Source organism: Petaurus breviceps, unplaced genomic scaffold, assembly GCF_028583685.1.
Source record: "Petaurus breviceps papuanus isolate PSGF00001 unplaced genomic scaffold, PetGlider_PUasm1.0 90417, whole genome shotgun sequence".
In the NCBI taxonomy this organism is placed as follows: Eukaryota; Metazoa; Chordata; class Mammalia; order Diprotodontia; family Petauridae; genus Petaurus; species Petaurus breviceps.
The window spans coordinates 4,275,072-4,280,342 of NW_027187245.1; the positions used below are offsets into that span (position 1 = coordinate 4,275,072).

A 5,271-nucleotide genomic window follows, 5' to 3' on the forward strand; every position below is an offset into this window, starting at 1 on the left:
CACACACAAATGCACCTCAAATACACTCCCTACACCACACATATTCCGGACACATATAAATGCACCTCAAACACACACTCCCTACACCAAGCACATACACCACATACAGAAATGCACCTCAAAAGCACTCTGTACATCACTCACATACAGCACACACACAAAAGGCACCTCAAATACATACTGCCTATACCACAGTCATACAGTACACACACAAATGCACCTCCAACACACACTCCCTATACCACGCACATACTGCACACACACAAATGCACCTCGAACACACACTCCCTATACCAGGCAATACACCACACTCACAAATATAATAAACACACTCCGTACACTGAGCACATACACCACACACACAAATGCCCCTCAAACACACACTCCCTACACCACTCACATACAGCACACACACAAGGCACCTCAAACTCACATTTCTTACACCATGCTCATACAGCATACACACAAATGCACCTCAATCACACTCCCTACAGCAAGCTCATACACCACACACACAAATGCACCTCAAACTGACATTACTTACACCATGCACATACAACTCACAAACAAATGCACTTGAAACACACACTCCCTACACAACGCACATACACCAAACACACAAATGCACCTCAAACCCACACTCCCTACACCACACACATACACCACACACACAATTGCATCTCAATCACTGTAGCAGAAAGCACCCCAGCGTCCCCAGGGTCGCTGCCAACACAGGTTCGTGGATCTGCTTTGATAAACGAAAGCAACTCAAAATGGGTTAACAATCTTACTTTAATCAGTCAAACTTGTATCATTTACCCAGTTCAGGGGAAAGAGGTCAGCACCCTGAACTTCAGAATATACAGACAGAATTACCAAGACAGAAACAGATCAAGTAGACAGATTTCAAACTGTCCAACCATTACATCCATACCAAATCAACATCTGGGTTTCAACATCTGGGTTTTTCAAAGCCGGGGGGGCTCTGGACAACGGCTTCCCAGAATCCAGATCAAATCATAAAACACTTCTCAAAGTGAGCCCCAAAACAAAGCTACACATCAGGGCTTATACAGCCTTCTCCTAGCTCAGAGAATGTAACAACCTTATTGACTCACTGGCCAATCAAACCTCAAGCACACACTCCCTACATGATACACATACACCACTCACACAAATCCACCTCAAACACACTCCCCCAGTAATACATATACACATAGTACACATATACTCTCTCTCCATAATACACCAAGCAATCAATCAAAAACATTTATTAAGTGCCTTCTATGTGCCATGCACTGTGCTAAGTGTTGGGGAAACAGAAAGAGGCAAAAAACTGTCCCTGCCCTCAAAAAGCATACAATGTAATGGGGGAGACAAAATGTAAAATCATATAAAAAGCAACCTATGTACAGGATAAATAGGAAATAATCAACAGAGGGAAGGCATTGGAATTAAGAGGGCTTGGTGAATGTTTCCTGGGAAAGATGAAATTTTAGTTGGAATTTAAAGGAAGCCAGGGAAACCAGTATGTGGAGATGAGAAGGAAAAGGTGTTGAAGACAACCAGAGAAAATATTCAGGGAAGAGAGATGGAATGTCTTGATCATGCAACAGCCAGGAGGTTAGTGTCACATTATCGAAGGGTATATGTTGGGGACTAAGGTATAAGAAGACTGGAAAGGTAGGAGGGGCTAGGTTAGGAAGGGCTTATGAAGGCCAATGAATTTTCTATTTGCTCCTGGAGTCAATAGGAAACCACAAAAGTTTGAGCTGAGGGGGGAGGGAGGACAGCATGTGACAGGATCACATCTGTACTTTATGAAAATGACTTTAGTGTATGACTGGAGAATGGAGTGTTGTGGAGAGAAACTTAAGGCAGGCAGACCCACCAACAGCTACTGTAGCAATTAAGACATGAGGTGATGAGAGCCTACACCAGAGTAGGGGCAGTATCAGAGGAAAAAGGGGAGCATATTTGAGAGATATTGCAAAGGTAACATTAACAAGCCCTGGCAACAGCTTGGATATGGGGGATAAGAGATAGGGAGGAATCCAGGATGACACCTAGGTGGAGAGCCTGGGGGACTGGAAGGATGGTGGTGTCCGCAACAGTAATAGGGAAGCTAGGAACTCGGGAGGATTTAGGGACAAAGATAAGGACATATCAAGTTTAAGATATGTACTGGACATCCATTTCCAGATATCTGAAGGGCAGCTGGATATGGCAAACCGGAGGTGAGGAGAGAGGCTGGGGCAGGATTAATAGATTTGAGAATCATCAGCATAGAAATGGGACCTGATGAGAGAGGAGAAAAGGACCTAGGACAAAGCCCTGGGGCAAACCTACTGTGATCTGAATGAAGACCTAGCAAAGGAGACTGAAAAGGAAAAATCTGACTGGTAGGAGGAGAACCAGGAAAGAGGGGCATCTCCAAAAGCTAGAGAGAAGAGAGTATCCAGGAGGAAAGAATGATCAATTGCGTCAAAGGCTGAAAAGAGGTTGAGGAGAATGAGAACTGGGAAAGGCCTTTGGATTTGGGAGATAAGAGATCACCAGTAACTTTGGAGAGAACAGCTTTAGTGTAATGAAAAGATGGGAAACCAGATTGTAAGGAGTTAAGAAGAGAGTGACAGGAAAGAAAGTGGAAGCACCTAGTGCAGACTCCTTTTTGAGAAATACAGTCCCTAAGGGCAGAAGTAACAGAGGATGACAGACAGCAGGGATGGGATGAAGTGAGGGTTTTTTTTTTTACAGGAGAGGGGAGACTTGTACTTTTTGTAAGCAGTGGGAGTGAGTGAGTGGGTGTGTGTGTAGTGAGGAGGACTGTGTGAGAAGGGGATGAGTGTGGATGTGTGTGTGCTGTGGGGAGTGTGTGAAGTGCAGGGAATGTAAAGTGTGTGTGTGTGTGTGTGTGTGTTGTGTGTGCAAGAGTGCTCGCTGATTGTCTGCATGTGAAAATGAGCCCATACACAGAGAAAGATTCAAAATAAATGAGAGTAGAATGACAGAGGGGGCAATGTGCCGGAGGACGTGGGATATAACGAAGTTGTTTGAACAGGTAGAGGGTTGAGACTTGATAAAGATTTTGAAATCTATCACTTTACATTTTGAAACAGGGCTGAAAAAGGAGAGAGTGGCAGAAGGCATCTGAGTGACAGGAGGTGAGGAAAAGAGGGAGCTCACCCCCCAAATCACACACAGAACATACTATATTCACACGTAATCCCCACACATATGCACTCACACACACAACCCCCTTTCTTCCCCCCAACACACACACACACACACACACACACACACACACACACATCCCCAGTCTAAGAATTGTAAGCCTCAGCAGCAGGTGCCTGGCGTTTTCTGAACGCAACACCCCCCTCCCCCTCCGGTGAGCTGGAGAATTGGTGGAGGGAAGGGGAGGTGGGGGGGGGGGAGAGAGAGAGGGCGCACTCGCGAGCGCAAGCCGCGGTTGCCTAGCAACCGGAGGTCGCGGACAATGAAGCCCTTTGTGCGTGCGTGCCTACGTCCGCGCGGACAGCCCAGAGTGTTCGCCGCCGCCGCAACAGCAGCAACTAGCACTGCAGCAAACGCTACAGCCGCAAGTCGGGGCTCCGCCACCGCCGCCACAGCAACAGCGGCTTAGCCCAGCTCGCCTCGCGCTCCGTTCTTCAATCCGCACTCTGAGAAGCCGCGGCGGCCGGTGGCCGAAGCCGGGCCACAGCGACCCCCGCTGGGCCCAGGCAGCAGTGACCAACAGTAAGTGGAGACTCGGGCTGCCGCGCCAAACTTGGGGACCTTGGACAGCGACCCTTGGAAGCCTCACACTAAGGGCCCAGGTGCCAGCCACGTGGCCCTTCGCGGGGCCAGAGCGACCATGGCCAAGCAACTCTCTAAGGTGCACGGTTTGCGAACCGAGGACTCTCTCATCGAAGGAGTCAGTGACCAGGTGCTCGTGGCCGTACTCCTTGGCTTTGCCTTCCTGGCTGTCGTGGGCTATGCCCTTCTAAGAAGTGCTCAGCAGCACATCCATCCCAACAACCGGGAGCTTGTCAGGGTACTGAGAGAACAACTCCACAGGGAGCAAGATCCTCCGGCCCCTCGACCTCAGTTCTACACGGACCTGTCCTGCCCCATCTGTTTACATCATGCCTCTCTTCCCATCGAAACCAACTGTGGCCACCTCTTCTGCGGCAACTGCCTTATTGCTTACTGGCGTTATGGTTCATGGCTCGGCATGGTCAATTGTCCAATCTGTCGACAAACAGTGACTTTGCTATTTCCTGTGTTTGATGAAGATGTCCATTCTGTGGATGCCCGGCGTTTACATCAAGATATTCATGACTACAACCGAAGGTTCTCAGGGCAGCCCCGGTCTATTATGGATAGACTTTTGGATCTCCCCACTCTGCTAAGGCATGCATTCCGGGAACTGTTTTCGGTGGGTGGACTTTTCTGGATGTTTCGCATCAGGATCGTCCTGTGTTTAGTGGGAGCCTTTTTCTACCTGATATCACCTTTAGATTTGGTTCCTGAAGGCTTGTTTGGGATTCTGGGGTTTCTGGACGATTTCTTTGTCATCTTTCTCTTGCTTATTTACATCTCTATCATGTATAGGGAGGTGATAACACAAAGGCTGAACAGATAAAATAAAGGTTGGAGAAGATAGTTTGTTGTTGTCATATGTGTCCTTAGAAAGAACCACTTGAATATCATTTAACAGGTTCACAATACTAATGTTATTAACTGGTATTTGTATAGATGTTAAATGTTTGGAAAGTGCTTTGTAAATGTTATCTCATTTGATACTCACAACAACCTTGAAAAATAGGTGCTATTGTTATTGTCCCCATTTTACAGATGAGAAAATTAAGGCAGACAGAGGTGAAGTGTCTAGCTGGAGGTCAAAGAGCTAGGAAGTGTATAAGACCAGATTTGAACTTAGGACTTCCTGACTCCAGGTCTGGTGCTCACCATATTACTAATGATAGCTATATTGCTTTAAGGTTTGCAAAGTGATATATATAGATATATATAGATATAGATATATACATATATATATATATATATATATATATATATATATATATATTTTGATCCTCACAACAACCCTGGAAAGTCGGTGCTATCATAATGTCCATTTTGCAAAGAGAAAATTTAGAGAAAGGTTAGGTGACTTACCTAGAATTACAGAGCTAAGGAGTGTTTGCAGTTGGATTTGAAATCAGGTTTTCATGACTTCAAGTTCAGCACTCTATCCACTATGCTACCAAA

At 46.2% G+C, this 5,271-nt stretch overlaps 1 pseudogene; it reads left to right on the forward strand.

Annotated features, from left to right (window-relative positions):
• The first annotated feature begins 3,874 nt into the window (after nt 1-3,874).
• Nucleotides 3,875-5,015, forward strand: LOC138177477 (E3 ubiquitin-protein ligase RNF170 pseudogene; annotated as a pseudogene).
• The last annotated feature ends 256 nt before the right edge of the window (nt 5,016-5,271 follow it).